Raw genomic sequence first — 18,997 nt, forward strand, 5'->3', positions numbered from 1 at the left:
AATACATTTAGATTGTGGATTGTGATTCCAATTCAACAGGAAGCATTGGACAATATTAAAAAGTTCATGTGACTATTACTGATGCCAAATTAATTCCAATTGACGTGAATATTCCTATAATCATCAAAATATGCTTAAAGCGACATGATGTTGAAATTGGCATTTTGTGTGATTTGCCGCCCCCCACAGTCTCTGAGTGCAACAACACTGTCATAAATACAAATCCCAGGTCTGTAACAATTTCTCAGACATAATGTAAGTGCCATCCACAAACAAAACTCATCCCATCATAGCAATGATAGATGTGTTAAAAACTTGTATCTTGAAGTAAACATGTATGCAACACTGATCCTACCCTCTCTATGAAGTTACATAGTGCAGAAACAAGTGATAGGAGGCGGAGTGGCTGAGACAGAGACACCAGTCACCCTATTACAAGACACTGTACCATCAACATGATTTTGAAGCTGTTATTTTAAGATAAAAAAGGTTACATAATGTTGCTTTAAAACTCTTGAAATGGCAGTAAACATACTGGAATCACTTATTTTTTACATCCTTTAAAGTCTGACCCTTCAAAACATAAACAACAAGGTCCTCCTACATTTATAGATGATAAATTAAATTATCGCAGCAATGGAAATTGTGTGTGTGTTTTAATCACCACCTGCGATAGTACCATATCCTCCCATCCCTATTAAATAGATTAAGATATTATTTTTTTGGCCATATTTGCCCATCCCAAGCCGTCAAGGACACTCTTAAAAACTGAACCCTCTTACATTAGAAGCAATAACATCACAGCTAAAACAGCAACTAAGCTTTGAGCTATGAAGGCGATATAAAAAATATTTCAAAGATCTGGCATATTCAGGAGAGACAGTAGATTTTTTTTGTGTTTTTTCCCCCCCAAAAAAAGGTTTGAGAGCAAAAGAGTTCTGAAAGTTTCCATCATTCTACCATGAGGAAAATTGCTCTCAATTTTCACATCAATCCATGTGATAAAGTCTGCAGAGTTTGGTGCATTTTCATTTAGTTGGGAGGCAGTATGTTATCAAAAGAAATAATATATCACTGAAACATGGTGATTTATCTCCGTGACAGTGGATCTGTTGTGGTAGGTAGTCTTGGATTGCTCCTCTCCATCTCCAGCATGAACAAAATGCTAAAGTTCAAATAGAGTTTTCAACCAGTAGCAACACTTGAGACACCTGCAGAAGTTTTTTTCTAACCTTTCAGTTACCACCAATTCAAACTTCTAGCTGCCGCTTATTAATTTTACAGCAACTGTGCTTCACTTATTATTAAATAGCTTAGAAAGCTGCATGGCTCCAGTGTGTAATAACAGAGCGCGATGGGGCATTTTTAACAAACATACATGATCCATCAAAGCATCGCTGCAATGGCCCAATTTCTAAACAGTAAGAGTGGGTTGGGACATCCCCATTCTGCTAAATAATAATGGAATAATAGATTTTACGTAACCTCAGGAAAAATAAAAATCCTATATGTAAACATATGCCTAACCTTGGATTACACAAAAAACACTCATTTCATGAACCTGTCCAGTATTCTTCCATTCAAAGTATGGTGTAAGGATTTTTCTGAATTCAGAAGAGAGCTTATTATGCGAGCCAACTCAAAAGCAGAATAATTTATTATTAATGTACAGTGCACACATGCACAGCAACATAAATATTCTTTACTTCAGTATTTCACATCAGCAGCAGCCAAGAACTGAACTGATAGATGCAAAGATACAGATCAACATAACAAGTCTGCAGGAGGAATATATTATTCTTAAGGTCTGTCAGTTATCAGTACATGGCTTTGCGTCTCACACTTGCTTCCACTGGAGTACATTTCATTGATCACACTTCTAAAACCTTGCAGGACAGAAAAGCCTAAGATGCAATCCATATGCAAGAGACAGGATCACAGTACAGTTCAGTTGGACTTGGCTCTGGGATACACTGAAATGATATGAGAGCGAGCGCATGCACCACGACGATGATGACATTTTCAGATTACTATTGCAGTCGCCGAAATCACATTTCCATCTTTCCATTTGGGCTGCTTTGCAGGGTTTATTAGCAAGATAAAAAATATTATGATTATTTTAATTTGTCTGCCTGCACACAAACACTGATTTTTCTCTCTGCAACATTCAAAACATCACACATGTTTATATGCTCTCATTTATCTCAACCCTGACACATCAATGCCAAGTCGACTACGGAAAAAAAACATTAAAGCCTGTACCAAATGTGCGACAGCTTGCCATAAATCCACACGGCATAAATTGGACCAATTATTCTCCTCCTGTCATGAACACACAGCCCATTCAGTTGACTCAGAGTCTATGCATAGCCGCTGTTGTTTTTTGTACTGCTATTCTAATGTGCCACCACAGAGCTGCGTTCTGCAGATCTACCAGACTGCCAGGAAAGCTCAGTTAGCCAGCTCTGTCCTATCAGGAATACCAAGTACATGTTCAGACTACTCAGAGGACGTGGATACAGATGCCTCTGTGTTCAGCCTCAGCTTGCAGGCTGGAGGCAGAACGCCACCATATTACAGAAACAAAGCCTAATCGTCTGACTGTGTTGCTCATCAGAGGAAACATGACTCCTCTTGTTCTCCGCAGCCAAGGCTAGCTTCAGCAGCACTTCACCTTCACATGTATGTATGCATGTAAACACAGTCTGGGCACACACTGTATGTACTCACACATATGGGCACAGGCACACAGGCTCACGTAGATATAAACACACACAGTGTGCAGTCATTATTGTATTCCTAAGGCAGCAGAGAGGCCAGTGTGCCCCGGCTGTCATACATGAGAGAACATGAGTGATATGGCTCTGTGCCTCCAGGCCTGGCTTGTCACTCTGCTAAATTGTTGTAATTTTCTTCTCCTGGACTGGCCTGCAGTTGTGTAACCTTCTACATTTCACCTTGCCATTGTCCTGAGGTCAGAGAGCCACTAAAGGCAGTATCTTAATACATCTAATGTGGGCAACAATGTTTAAAGTCGCCTTGGAGAAATGCATGACATTTTTAACTTTTTAACCTCTATTTCTTCAGATCATCTGTAATCATACATGCTCAGCAGTGTAGTATTACCCAGTAAATGTGTATCTGTAACATAGACAGTCCTGAAGACAAATTGCAGCACATTAGGGCATCATGTCAGGCTGTTAGCTATAAATGCCTCCCCTCCCCTTCATTTATTCCTAGGCTGCATACAGTCTATGTCCTCATATGCAGTTATATCTTGTGCAAAGCGACACACAGAGAAGCATAATGGCCATACAGAGAATCATAAGGATTCAGCTCAAACTGCTCTATATGCATTGCTCTCCAGTTCCCTACTGATCTGACTACAGGTGATGGAGTTGTCAGTTTCTTTAACCCAAAGGTCCGATAGCATCTCTCACAGGTTTGCTTATCTGTGCTCACCGCAGAAGACTTAACAGAGTGGGCCGAGGTACAAAGCAGACACCTGATCTTCCTCAGCTTATTTTAGCACAGGGCTAGTTTTCAGACGTCTGTAACGAGTTGGAGGAAATGGCTGGAAGAAGAGCGCGAAGGGAGTCGTGAAGTTCTGTTTGCCCTGGTTTTCTAGTCGAGTGCTCCAACGTGACTCAATGAGAAAGATCCAATAACACCCACTTACTGTCAAATGAAAAATTTACTGCAAGTTGTTTTTGATTTCTACATGGGCGCAGCTTTTGTCAGAAGAGGCTGCACTCTATATGTGGTTTAATCATCTTATTTCTTACAAACATAAGCTTGTACGTTTGTAAGAAGCATCCTTGGTTGACTGCTTTGGGTGGGCGAATGTGCTGCGGGTGTGTTGGGAGAGGGCTGATGTCTGTTCATCTTTGACTTCAGATTGAAGCTCTTTAGTTGATAGCCAGCATTGACTAAAAGCATGTAAGGACTGTAAAATGAGATTGGTACACACTAGCGAGGCTAATTTCCAAAGGGTGTAATTACTGAAAAGAGTTACCAACACACAATAAATACACTTATCGTCAACTAGATGCAATAGTGCAATAACATGAAATAGGTCCACATAAAGAGAATAGAGTTATTGTGATACATTAACCTACAATTTACATAGGGGAAACACTGATATTCTTGTACATGCATGCATGTCACTGTGTGTCGATGTTTTTTGAGGACAAGCTAAGCTTTTGCTATCCATGCACATTCTGCAACTGCAAACAAAGTGTCAGACATGATGTGAACAATGGCGGATTTGTGTGAGCTCCTTGTTTTTGCAATCATCAATAGATTGGAGGAAAAACTGAAGACAGTTGGGGAGCAGTCTGAGTTTGAGTTAGATGGTAACTGACTAGCTGCTTTTTAAAAAAAACCCAGTGGTCTTTGTACCTTTTATACAATGGCGAGGCGGAATAATGACGCAGCATTCCCACCTTGAACAGGCTGTTTATAAGGATCTTAAGAGAAGTTAGAGCATATATCCTGGAAGAGAGAGTCCTCCTCTGTTGTCCAGAGACTTCTCCATTTTTTTTCCTGTTTAAAAAGGGGTTTTGGGGGGAATTGTTCCTTATCAGAAACGAGGGTCTTAGGATAGAGGGTGTAGTATGCTGTGCAGATTGTGAAGCCCCTTGAGGCAAATCTGTGATTTGTAATATCGAACTGTATGAATAAAACTGACAAAAGTAGGATGAGGGGGAGGGTTGGGTGGAGGCAGGATGAGGCGAGGAGAATAGCAAAGAGTCCATGTCCTGTACTCAGCTGCTGAGTGCAGCTCTCAGGTTGCCATTTGTCCATTCCCTGTTCCAGAGAGAGGGGGCAAGGCGCTGAGAGAGACTCCCTGCAGCAGATGGCAGAGTTATGCTCTGCAGAGGTGAGAAATAGCCCATTAGCCTGACCAAAAATTACAGCCTGCCTCCTCTTTAGTGCTCAGCCTTGAGTACACCTGACCAGATTGGGACTGTGCCTGGCATGATCATCACTCTAATCACACTGTTGCTCTGTTGACAACAAAAACTCAGTTGTTGATCTGCGCTAGCTGTCCCTAGCCGCACTGTGTGCGCATCAATTGAATGAAGAGAGATCCACTGGAAATAAATTACAATATTTATGAAGGATTGAGAGGGCAACACAGAAACATTTTGGCAATTACAGCCCATTAATGCAGAGCATCTTCCCCCTTGGACATTAAAAATGCCTTCAGTTAAAATTCAGGGCCTGACTACGGTTAAGGCATTCATACTTTCCAGAAACATTAAGTGGTAGAACGTGAGGAAAGATTTGAGCTGTCAGCTAATCTTGAACTGTCTACATCTCAAATCATCTCTAACTAAATGGTTTAAGCCCATTTAGAAATGTAGAAACTTCACTCACTTTAACTTCAACCCAGGGCTCCAGCTTGCAACTGTTTTGGTCGCACATGCACCCAAAAATTTGTCATGTGCGCCTTAACATTTTCATTGTTCACCAGGTGCACCTAAAATTTAGCAGGTCTAATTAAAACAATGTAGCCTATTAAAATATTTTTACAAACACCAACTGGGTGGACAGATAGTAGTTGCTTTTGAACAAATATTAGCCTATAAAGATATTTTCTGTGCATATTTTGTCAGTGTATAGTGGGATTTGATGTGTTTGTGTGTGTGTATGTGCATTTGCAAGGCCACACCCTGCACTGCTTCCACTTTTCATGCTGCCAAACCACCATGGTTCCTGTTTTTTATACTACCCCAATAATATTTTAGGTTGATTTATTTGTTTGAGTTTGTCAAGCACAAAAAACATCAGCACTTCTTTAATTTTAAATGATTGAAGCAATTATCGCAGTTTCTTGTTGTGTTTGCTGTGATTTAAATGAGGAAAAACATTTCTCTGCAGCTTTATTCCTGTTTACAATCATTTACATAATGTGTTAAGAAATGTAATTAAAATATATCATTGGGTGTATCTAAATTATGCACTGGTGCACCTAAAAAAAAAAAAAACATCGGGTGCACCAGTGCAACAAATGTCAAAAGTTAGTCTGGAGCCCTGGTATAACCTCTAAAAGATAACCCATCAGTAAAATCGGAGCCTTTCCCGGTGATATTTATGAACCTTGGATGCAGTAACAAAATGTAAATGGCCCTTTTGAGCCTCATTAAATGAGTCTGCTGTTGCCTAAACTATCTAATCAGTTGATAAGAACAGCCAGTGCACACATGAGAATATGTAATCATCTTGTTCTTGAGGATTTCTTCAAGAGCAGGGGGTTTTATGGAGCCTCTTTTTAAATGTGATTCTTTGCAAATTACTGAAATAACATTTCTATTCATACTTTAGGTATAGTCATTGGGGAGTGGCACAAAAGGATGAGGGACTTGGGAGACTTTTAATGCCTTCCCATTCACAGAACAAGGTGAGACTGAATTAATGCGGCAGCTTTCCAAGCAAAAGACACAGTATTACAATGTGGGGACTTGACAAGCGTGTAAGGATTAGCTTGTGTTACACTGGAAATAGACAATTCAAGGAAGCTGCTTCAGAAGGAATTAAACAGCCATATGTAGTATATGTTCCGACATGACTTTGTGTGTTTATGTCAGGCACCTCTGATCGTTCGGAGGAAACTCTGCACAGCCAGCAGAGGAAACTGCATACAGCAGCACCCATCTTATCTATTGTTTTCGGTGTTTCTTTTTACAGGAGGCAGCAGTCAGTCTGACAGCCAGGGGGCACAAATTGAAGATGTATTTTTTGCTGTTTTTTTAGGAAAAGAGGCAAAACAAGACAATTCCAGTCGAATTAGAAGATTAGAAAGGCTGTTTTGGTCTGCTAAAACCTGCATAGCATAATCAATTATGTCCCATTCAAAAATAAATCTATTATGTCACACAGGTCAGCGACATTAATTTAATGGAACATTAGAAATGTCGATTAATGTCATAAAGCCAGGTGTTGCAAACTGATAAGAATTTTATTTAGGCGATCAGATGTTCACAACAGAACACGCAGGGTGACTGCACACATAATGTTCATGACTCGTTAACTCCAGACATTTAGTCAAGGGAACATGAACCGCTATATTATGTGATCAACAGTAATGTGTGCCATACTGAGCAACACTACAGAGCCACATATTGTTTTTCTGTCAGTAATTAATCGGCACGAGTGCCTGCTGATGATGTTATTAACCTTAAGTCAGACGCTACAACTGTAAACATCAATAATGGAAGAACATGTTGGCTTCGAAAAGTAATAAAAACATGGAAATAACACCCTCTTCTAATCTGTAAGTATCACAGCAACGATTTATACCGCTTCCAAGGTATACCGTGTATAAAAAATATAATTCTGTGTGCATTTGCTTATGTACTGCATTGCGTTCTACAATATAAGTTTGTATTAGTTTCATGTCTGTAAAGACACAGTAACAATAATAATTGTGTAATACCATATACCTTGAAACTGTGGTATTTTCTGAGATGGTTATTGTACCATGAAAATTATACACCTTTTCAACCCTGTCTGAAAGTGGCTAAGAAATGACAAGATATCCAAAGAAAGGCCACATAAATTTAGTATTCCAAAGGCGGTAAGCAATCTGGGCCAGAATGGGACCAGGTGGTATTTTAGGGGCGCCAGTTAACCGTGAACCCAAAGTGAGTGCTCATTTTAGCTGTGATGTGTCTCAGGGAAAGTCGGACAGCCCATCTAAAAACACAAGGTCTAAAGTAGGACAGTCATTTTAACACCAAAGCTAAGATTGTGATGAATCACAGGGCCGTTGCTACTGGTTATGAATTCATTTTTAATGTGTATTATAGATGATATTTGTATCTAGCTTTTTAACAGTGATTGGGCTGGAAAACATTTAACCATCTGGCAACACCAAAGAGCACACCTTTCCAAACACAGTCAGTTACTCTCAGTCAACTGTCATACAATAGGAAGTCTATACCTTTTTAAAGAAAACTGTCATCTTCAATCAAACGTATCTAAAACACAAGTAGTGTTTGAGCCACACTATTATAGTTAGTTTAGCTAGCACTATCTCTCTCTCTCTACATAACTCGTATAACAAACCTGGCAACACTTACACTTATAAACTTAAACGTATAATAAAAATAACTTAACTCACATTTGTAGTCCTCTGTCCTTTTATTCACGGAGGCGAAGTTAATATCTCTATGATGCACTTGTTGTCTCCCCCTCAGCTTCAGCACCTCCATCACTGCTAGCAAGCTAGCTAAACTTACCGTTGCTAACGTCAGGTCAGTGCTGAAAAACGAGCTACGTCTTCCGTTTGTATCACGTGTTTGCAAGTTAGCTAGCTAAGTTAGTTAACTAAGTACTATTTCTTTGGAGTGAAGTCCAACTTTTCGTCTACACAGTCCTGTCAATTAACAGCGCCACGTTAACATGTCCGCATCTTCCTGTTTGATAGTAGGTGACTTCTTGTAATCAAAGAACACGAGCTTCACCTGGGCTCTCTCCAGTGGCTGCAATACCTCTTTCCACCACACGTGCTAATGGACACTGGTAGTACAATCTAGGGGGGGCGCTGTTTCACCACATTTTAAAGACCTCAATAAGACATGGGGGGGAAAGATAGCAACAGGGTGCAGGTAAGCACTCTGCAAGAAGTGTGAGAAAAACTTGTTTAAATAGACAGGTAACATTTTGAGCTTTAATTTTAAAGATCACTGCTACACAAAATATGACATCTCCTAATATCATAGGACACACCATTACACAAACACTTAGTTTCTCTGGTTTAGTGGCGACATTAAATAATGACACCGACCTAGATTGCTTTTAGTTTCATACACTTTCCCCTCTTTGGAAATATCACCTAAAATTCCAGCTATTTCTAAAAAAAATAAATAGATAAAATAGATAAATGTTAGCTGCCAGCTGTGTTTGGTGATTGTACAACAATTTATTCTATCAGCATACCCTGAATAATTTGGCTAATTAGCAGTTTTTGATATTAAAAAAAAGTGGCTGGCAACAGATGGTGCAGGGGAGCCTGGCGTTAAGTCTTACAGAGACAGTTGCATAGCATCCACAAAAATCAATTTTTGGTGTAGTGCTGAGAGACACAGTCAGGTCAATCAATTCTGCTTCAGACACTGAGATGTCTCCTCTATGCCCGTGCATCACAGGCAGAGGAAATGTACAAAGCTGGCAGCTGGACTGTCAGCACTGCAGTGTGTGCAATTCAAGCTCATGTTCTATTTCTGCAAATCTTTCATCTTAACCCACAGCATACGTCTGAATTTTCAAAAAATGTAAAATGTTCTTTTTAAGTAAAGCAAAAAGCCCTCATGCAATATATCTTTGACTGTTCGTGCTTTGATTATATCAGATACATAGATTTGATGCAATGAAACAACAGTAATCCCTTGTACATTGCAGCAGCGAGCACTAGTTCACAGAAGTAATATGAATATTAATAATATCCCAAATGACGGAAATGAAACATACGCAACCAATAATCCAGACACATTAAGGAAAAACGTAATGATTAAAAGACTGCAACAGCTATAGAAGATAATATGGCTGCAATAGTCTCCATGGCAGCAGAAAACTGAGCCATAGGAGGTATTAACCTAAATAACAATGAAAGAAATAATGGAGCTGAAGAAAAAGACAATATAGGCAGATTTCCCTGGGGCTGCTGTTACCTGTGCTGAGCATATACTGCATCGCTGGAAGGCTTTTACTGTTAAACAGCAGCAGGAAGTATTGAGATTAACATTGCAAGGGAGTAATGGACTTTCATTAACCATCCAAGGGGAGCCGAGGCTGCTATCTGTGAGATGAATACAGCAAAAACGGAGGTGTATAACTCAGCTCCCCAAAAACAGCAGCTCTGACGTCAATGCTGCTGTATGCTCAACAAAGTGAGCCTTTTAAATGTCAACGTCCCTCGCTTCCTGTCCGCTGCATGGCCACACACTCTTCAGCCGGTCAGTTGACCACGAGGCCATTACTGCTCGGTTCGCGGGGGAGATGCTGCCGAGCGCACCGCGGCTCTGCTCTGCAAGCAGAACGCGAATGGGACTGTATATGGGTGGGCTCAGAGATCACCTGCTGAGAAATGTAGCCGCAGTTTGGCACGGACAGCTAAAGTGCTCCCCTCTTAATAATAACATGATGTATGTGATTGTGTAGCATGTACAAAGTGCACAGGGATGTGTTCACCCCGTAATTGGTCTACAGAGGGCCATGCAGTTACATGAGTGTAGGCAATTAGAAAAGCACACCATACTCGCCTCACCTATAGTTGCAACGGAAATGTCACAGTGTGTAAGGTACATACAGTATAAATTGAATTAATCAGAACATGACATGTGCATGAAAGGGTGCGAGCAATGTTGTGTATCTGGTCCCCAAATAGGAGGAATTTAATTGCAGGACTTGATGATGACAATGTCTGACATGGTATGTGGCTGGCTAAGTGAAAAACAGCAAAAGCTCCGTGGGACTGCTCCAAATATGTTCTTTCTTATTGTTGTGCAGATGATGAGATGTTCAACAAAAGCTCAGAGTTTCCTGTCAGAATTCTGACATCTTTTAGATCCCTGATGGTTTCTGTCTCTAAATGAAAGGGCCGATGGCACTGGAAATTTCCCCCTGCTGTAATGAAAATGTACCCAACTGCAACTCCAACGCTGTGATGTGTTATCACTTTGTGACTTTGCTGAAATGTTCGACTTCTACTGGGTACATTTTGTGTATCTTTCTCTTTTGAGAACAATGTTTCACTCCCACCTTAAATGATTTAACAGCGGTATGGGTATCCATATACAGTCTGGTGAGTGGAAAAAAAAAGCAGCGGGAGGAGGTGAGAAAAGGTGATAGAAGGCATTTTTATTGTAAGCGCACATTACTTTGGAAACAAACTCCCCACACAGCTTGCTATGTCAATCAGAGTGTCACACCCCCGTGTGCAGGTTGGCTACCTTTCACAGAGTGTTTAAAGAAAAACATCTTGAGTTCAAACTCCCTAAAGGCATTGGTTTAGTCTTTTCTTCCTTTTTTCATTTTTTGGGACTACTTTACTGTGAGATACACTGATAAATAATAGTGTAACTTTTACAGGGCATGTAAGGTGAATTTGTATTTCTCAGTGTCACCGCAGTGGTCAAACTTGTAGGAGGCAGGACCAGTAAGACAGGCACAAAACAAGGTTGGCAGAAGCAGCTGTAATGTGTAACATCAATCATGTCTATGGATTTGAAGCCTTGATTCTTACCCACACACACACACACACACACACACACACACACACTTAAAGGTGCAATAAGCAAGAACTGGCCACCTGTGAAATTCATACTCCCAACAAATAGGGGCAGCATATCAACAGGCCAGGGTAACTGCTAACTGCAGCTAACTGTATTCTGTTTATACATCCATGACTGTAGCTTTTATTAGCTTGTTAGCTATAGCCATGCAACTAGCCTAACTACTTTTACCCTGTTTACATCACTGCAGGGAGCAATGGGAGAAAGGTTAGCTGGTTAGCACGCTAACATCAGTAGATATCTCTACAGCCATCTTTGACATAACTTTGTTTGATTTAAACTGAAATTCTTACATATTGCCCCTTTGAACAGACACATGGCCAAACTGTTGAGGCTTAGCTGTGGTATAACATCGAATCAATTCAGACTGTGTAGCCAGAGGGACCTCTGCTGAGACTTTCCCTGTTTCATTGTCAGTATTTACATATGTTTCCTGTCCTCATTTCGATGCAGAGAGAGTGGACAAACATCAGAATCAATTGTCGGTGCTGCTCTGATTCCAAAACCCCAGGCACTTTTGCCGGCTTGTACGTGTTAACTTTTTCAAAACAAAAGACATTGCCTTAAAATACCTGGTGTGCGAGTGTGCGTGCGTGTGTGTACGCACACGGATCAGTATATGCCTGAAATTGTACTGTATGTACCTGTGTGAGACTTATCTGTTCTCACATCTCTGTCTCGTTGTTGTAAGCTGCAGAACTCAAAGAATAATCTAGTTCTCATGCAGGATTCATATCTGGATGAAAAATGACAGTTTCCCTTTGAGGCGTCTGCAGATCAAATACTCAAAAGAGAAACTGTTCTAATATTAAGCCAGAACACTGAGGCCAAGCAGGACAGAATCTGTGAAGCACTAACCACAGTGTCCCTGTCTCTCCATTTCCAGGTCCAGCTCAGAAACATTCGCCCATGTGTTTCATCTTAAGTATTAACACCCTACAGTAGCACTGTCTTCATAGCAGTCATTCCTGCAGTACAGTACTTCCCTCGAAAGCAGTCTAATTAGATACCCAACCTGAAAGAGACTCCTGATGTACCATAAATCCAATGAAAAATCTTTTTTCATAACGAGTTGCTTTCATGTCCTCAGGTTTCACTAAGACTTTCAAAGAAGATTGCCTTCAGGAATGACAGGGGAGGTGTACACTGACCTATTTTAATGCCCTCAGCATCAAGTTAAACACCAATTTGAGGTGCTCTTTCAGTATGAAATGCAGCTCCTCTGCTGATAAAAGTTGCCGCAGTGTTGTGCGCAACGATTCGCTGCCTGCTGAGGTCCAATCCATAAAGAACTCACCTTTTCCTCTGAGCACTTAGTAATGGGAAAGAGGCATCATTCACCACACTAAAAGGCACAAGAAGCAAGACCGGTCGTCCATTAGATGATTCTTTTTCAAGTTGTGGAATATGTTGCTTTCAAGCTATGTCTCACTATCCTGACAACCCTGTATACTCTGCAATCGTATTTATTTTTTCCATCTAATGTTCCCCACTGGTAATCAATACCTCTTTTGTTGAGCATCATTTGTCAAATGTTCGTTATAAGATTCTGTTATAAATGTTTTATCCATTTTTGAATCTACCCTTAAATCACAATTCAATCTGTTGCTTATTTTTATGACTGCGCTACCGTGAGTTTCTGTTTTATAACATTCAGGCCCCAGCAATTCTCTGCTGGCAGTAATTGCTTATAGGTTGTGATGTACTAAAGCACTCTCAATATGCGAAATTACTGTCATACTGGATACTGCTGGATGGCTGCAAGGCAATAGTACAACTGAAAAAAAAAAATACAGTGGAAAGAAACATTTTCAAAGCTTAGTTTTGTTAACTTGTGACAAATACTCATTTAAGGTCATATCATTGCTTGCATCTTAAATTTTGACATTAAAAAAAATGTTTTTTTTGAGCGTCAAAACCCTGCGAAATGATTTGTTTCACGATTATAATTTCTTCCACTCAGTCTGATAACATTTGGAAAGTGTAGAAGAGCCGCACGATTAAATCATTTACTCCTATTTATGTTAGTCGGGGGCATCGGGCTTGACCGATGGGGCTTACCCATAACCCCGGAAGATCTATACCTGGCAAAAAAACATTCTTGGCTTCATGCGCCGCTGAGCAGCTTACATAGGAATGAACAGGGCTCCGCAACAAAGGCTGTAACCAGATTTTCCTTCTTATACGCATAGAAAAGGTCCGCATAAGGAGGCGGATGCAGTTGCAGTTGGGTATAACCACAGGGCTTTCATCTGTTTTTTTAAGATGGCCGTAGTATTTTGGAGACTAGACTGGACAGTTTATTGGGGTTACGCTGATTTGGAAAGGAATAAAAATATCAGATTTAGTAGTTCAAAGAGAATAAATTATTTTTTGGCCACTTTGGCATCGGTGACAAGCTGAAACTCTTACGGTTTGAGTTTTGTCCTCATGTGTCATGTTTTGCTTTCATTTCCTCCCTTTGTCTGCTTTCCCGCTAGTTTTGCTCCTCACCCATGTTGTGCTATCCTGTATTAGTAATCACCCCCTGTGTGTAAGTCCTTGTCTTCCCCTTCCTGTTGTGTGTTTCATGATTCCTTGCATCATTCCTGGTTTGTACTTTGCTTCTTGGTTTGTACTTTGTTTAGTCTTTCTGTTTGGTCTTTGTATTTTGTATTTTATGGACTTTGGCTAACAGCTTGATTTAATAAAACTTGCCTTTTGTTTAGTTATCTGCCTGCCTGTGAATCTTTGGGTCTGCTTTGTGTGAACCTGGCAGTAACCCTGAAGTATTATCATATTGATATGGTAAGCAAGTTGCCTTTATACAGACCCAACAGACAGAGAAAAACATCTTTTGGAGTCCACTTTCTAGCCACCCACTGATTATAAGTCTAATGTCCACGCTTGTTTTTTGCTCTGTTTTGGTCTCCACCAAATCCATAGCAAAAAATCTGTCTCTTTAGCTGCAAGATATTTTCTCCAGTGATGTTTGTCAGCAAGTTACTTACCGTGTCTCTCACTTTGTACTGGCAAGGTAGAGTACAGTCTATCCTTGGAGCCTTTTTGATGAAAATGGCTGCCTGCTGTGTCTGGAAACATGGCAAGAATGAATCAAAAGAGTAAAGTTGTGAGCTGTAAAACCCAGAAGCTGAGAGCAGCTGCAGAATCAGCAGCTCAGAGATGTCACTTCAAGTGAGCCCTTTCAAATACATTTAGTTATTAGACTCGCTGTTAATGTAAAGAAATTTATTATGGCAGCTTTAACCTGACACAATATGATAGTCGGTAAGTAGATTCTCTATCCTTCAGGAGTGAAAGGGAGACATTTAAATCAGCTGTGTCTGTTACCTAGGGCTTAGACAACTGTGAGCTCCAGTTCCAGAATATGAATAGGTTCATAGAGTAGAAAATATTCATTTTCTACATCTGTGAAAAACATTGCCTGCGGACCATGGACACTAACAGTAGGTTATAGTCTCAGTGTGGCTTGTGCTCATCGTTGCTGAGAGTCTCCTCTCTGTATGTTTAATAATTAATCACACACCCAATTGGTCACAATAAGCATGGGACTATTTACTCCAGAAATGAGTATCTGCTCTCTTCATCCGCTCTGCACTGCATATATTGATTTGTTATCCATCCATTCAGCATCTGTCTCTCATCTGTATTAAAACAGTGCTCCCCTTCCTTTTATAATGAAAATCCAATCTCTCAACATCTCAAACGTAACAAATAATGACTACATGTAAACGTTATTACCATAATATGATGCATAGACTAAAGAAAAGACAGATTTGTGTTACATTAATGAGCTGATCTCGCTACAGAAATCATGTTTAATTTATCGCAACAAGCGAGTGGATTCTGTGATGTTGCTTCACATGACAAAAAAACATCAATATTGCATAATATATATGTGGCGCCTTCAGACATGAGTATCTGCTCCCTATCTGCCCTTCATTTATTGATTGGTTTTCTGTCCAATCAGCTTCTATTGCTCATTGTCACACATACATACACCGACAGGGTGTCTTGCCTTCTTTATCAGTAGACCTTACAGCCAGGATTTCATTTAAAGAGGGAAAATAAATGAGATTTCAAAGCAATTAAGGAGTCCATCCCCTTATGCTTTGTGCCCTTTAATTTCACTATAATTTAAAAAATTAATTAGGAAAAGAGGAAAGTAAGAGTAGAAATATATATGTGGGTATCCGTATAATTTTTACAAGCATTGTCCGTAAAAATAATATCCATACTTTGTGCGTACTTATTGCCCATGTACAATGTTCCTTTCCCTGGAGCAGAGAGAAGTTATCAAGATGCATAATAAGTCAATCCCATGGCCCCTATTAGAACAGAGCTTAGGTCTGATCAACTGTGCTGCTGAACTGTATCCTTCTTTAAATCCAAACTTGTCTGTTTCTGTCCACGTCTCCACAGTGCCCTCCTCAGGGCTCCACAGCACTGCCGTTATAATGCTACATGCTGTCAGACTTATTGTGGACATGGAGATGTGCAGTCCATAATGTAAACAGCGCTGTAAATGTTAGTCCCAGTTGTCATTGTTGCTGTGAACGCACCCATTCTAATTAAAGCTCAGAGTCTGTTCAGACATACCACAAATGCAGCTGCTCTTGTTTGTTTGGTACTGCCTCAGGATTTTTCACCAACACCACCACTTGTTTCGGTGCTGTTCAATATGTATCCATGGGGAGTCAAGTACTGCTAAGTATGTTTGTGTATGCCAAGTGTGCTCCGCTACTACGGCAAGACAGACACAGAGTAAACATAAAACTTTTAAAATCTGCACTGCCATGTCATGCAGACCGAGTTTTTATCCTCAGAGTAAACATGGCAAACGCAGCATGAAAAAAACATCTGAGATGCATTGACAGGATTTATATCAGAGATTTACTCGCACATTTATACATGAATAACAAACTCCACGTTGGTCTTCTTTATTTTGACAAAACAAACAGAATGAATGACAATGACAATATAGTTGTTTTTTGTGTTATAGTAATATTTTTGGATATATCAGGGTACATTCTGACATTATTTGAGTTTGACTGGATTATTCCAGCTGTAGGCTGCTTTTCTGAAGGTCCATGCTAAGAGACAACCAATCCCCCACAGCATCACTGAGCATGTTGTTGCAGATCTTACCTGTTAAGTTCCCATCAGATCAAGCTGTATCTCAATTTGTGGAAATTAAAACTGGTAAATAATCACGTTTCTAACTAACACCCATACTGTATTTCAAAATGTCTGCAAATTTGCTGAATTTAAAAATTAAATAAAGCATCTAAAAATTGGGTTCTGTGAAAAATGCATTGTCACAAAGGTGAGGACAAGGTAGCTGTACTTAAAGGTCAAGTGTGTAGGATTTAGTGGCATCAGGCGTTGAGATTGCAGATTGCAACCAACTAAATACCCCTCGCCTCATCCTGGTGGTTGTGATATATTCTACTTGCTACGTAGATGTATGTGGAGACTTATATGAATGGAGACAGAGACTAGCTTGTGCGCATAGCTCACATGTTTACTGAAGCCTCTTCTTCTAATAAACGTCATTCAGCAGGTAAGTAACTCTACAGTGCCACACTTGGCTAACCTGGTTACTACACATGACAGTGGTGTCAGCTAAAAAACACAAAAAACACCCAACAAAATAGGAAAGGCCATCTCTAGAACCAGTGTGCAGTTTGTCCATTCTGGGCTACTGTAGAAACATGGCGGACCCGCCACGTTGCACTTCCATGTTGATGTTGAATTTTATATGCTATGTCTGCCCATTAACCCCCCTAAATCCTAAAAAAATAGCTTTAACCCATGAAAAGTTAACATTTTTGGAGATATATTATGATCACAGGATGGCATTACTGTACGTAATATACTACTGCCTGAAAGGATGTTAAAAAATGTAACAACCAGATTTGTTATTTACATCTGTGTACTGGGTTTAACAATGAGACAATGAGATGTAGACATAAATTAACCAAATGCAAATATAACAATTGACTGTATTCACACGGCAGCCATTTTCGTCTAATGTCCCGCTCAGGTTGGGAAGCTCCATTGCTGGGATAATGCTATACTGCTCTGTTCCAGGTTGCAAGTCGTATAAACGAAGTTGACAAGTTATTACCATTTCATGGCTTCCCAATTCACCAGCAAGTGAAAAGACAGTGGATAGTGAAAAACTGGAGGGACATCAGGCCAATATCTCTCCAGATTTTCACTATCCATTGTCTTTTCAGTTGGTGATCAATCAGGAAGCAGAGAAATGTTAACAACATCTCATATTCGCTGCATTTATAGGACTTGCATCCTGAAACACAGCAGTTTGACATTTGAGCTTCGCACCCTCAGCGCGACGATAGAGGAAAATGGATTGCCGTGTGAATCTGGTCTATAACTGTGTAGTGCAAATGAACAAGCAAGTGCCAGGATGCTTTCCGTTTAGCTGTTATCTCAACCCGCATGGAGGCCTTTTGTGGTTAAAATGAGTTTGGGATTAAGTGGTTCAAAGAAATTAAGATTTACTCAAGAGTCATTATTGAAAAGCTTTCAGCGGACATTTGCCATCAAATCAACCCCAACGTCTAACTGCAAAATCAATACATCATCAATACTGAGACTGGAGACATTTCATCAGTACAGACAGATTGTCTCCTGATAGCCTCTCTCACTATGATAGCGGGATAATTTAATGCATTTATGCACCGCTGTGTGATTGGTGTTGTGTAACCGGGCCTGTTGAATACAGAAGCTTGACATATTCCAACTGACATAATGAAATATCACAATGTTATCTCCACACAAATGCATTACTGGTAATATCGCAGTAATTCTGATGGTGAGGGAGACGCCGAGGAACTGATGAGCTCAGCTGATAATCAAGTCTGGGGTTAGAGGGTCATGATCTGTGCTGTCTGTGCTCAAGACAATTACCAGAGAGCGGCAACAAATAAAGGCAGTGAACATCCGACACATTAGACAGCTTATCTGGGAGAAAATAACTTTACCAGTGGTTAGCATCCGCATGCTAACAAAAGCACTGCTTACATGAAAGAGCATTGTGTTGTTGGAGCAGACTGCACAATATGCAGCTAATCACACTTTCCAGTTTAAACCAACAGAGTTATTTGGGTACTTTTGGCAGCAGAAATGAGCTAAACACATTGACATACTAACTGAAATTTATATTGATATGTTAATATTATCAACAAACACATCCAGCAGTTACCGAGCAATATTAGCATTCATTTGGAGTTACGTTTGTCTGAACCTGATTAATGTTAATCCAATATTTACATTGTTTAAGCTCTGGTTTTGGTCTCAACCATCTCCCGATGGAAATATAAATATATTAGCAAGGTAGTGTGATCTAAAATAACGCCACTACAGCAGTAGCAACAGTATGTCTGCTGAATGACTGGAGTGTATATATTTTATAATAAATATATAAAGATAAATTTATATAACACCTGTTACACAATAAAAGGAAAAAAGGAAAAAAAAAAAAACATAAAACATAATGTGACCTCTTTAACATATTTACATGTTTTGTTCTACAACATAAAATATGTCAGTTAACACCACACATTTGAATTACAAAGCATTTAAGTCTCTTAAAAAGATTATCTTGCTGAAGAAAACATTCAATTATTATAAACAAGAGCTTATTTTCTGCAATAATCCAAAATCCAATT

The 18,997-nt window shown here is 39.8% G+C and overlaps 1 protein-coding gene across 5 annotated transcripts in view; it reads right to left on the bottom strand.

Moving 5' to 3' along the window:
- Nucleotides 1–8,466, bottom strand: part of LOC311272102 (MAM domain-containing glycosylphosphatidylinositol anchor protein 2) — a 256,023-nt gene extending 247,557 nt beyond the window's left edge. For all 5 annotated transcript variants that reach the window (XM_084378258.1, XM_084378256.1, XM_084378254.1 and 2 more), the window contains exon 1: nucleotides 8,129–8,466. The gene's annotated coding sequence lies outside the window, so the exon portion shown is untranslated. The remainder of the gene's footprint in view (nucleotides 1–8,128) is intronic.
- Between the last annotated feature and the right edge of the window lie 10,531 nt (nucleotides 8,467–18,997).

The sequence above is a fragment of the Pagrus pagrus genome, assembly GCF_965226575.1.
Source record: "Pagrus pagrus genome assembly, chromosome: 16".
Classification (NCBI taxonomy): Eukaryota; Metazoa; Chordata; class Actinopteri; order Spariformes; family Sparidae; genus Pagrus; species Pagrus pagrus.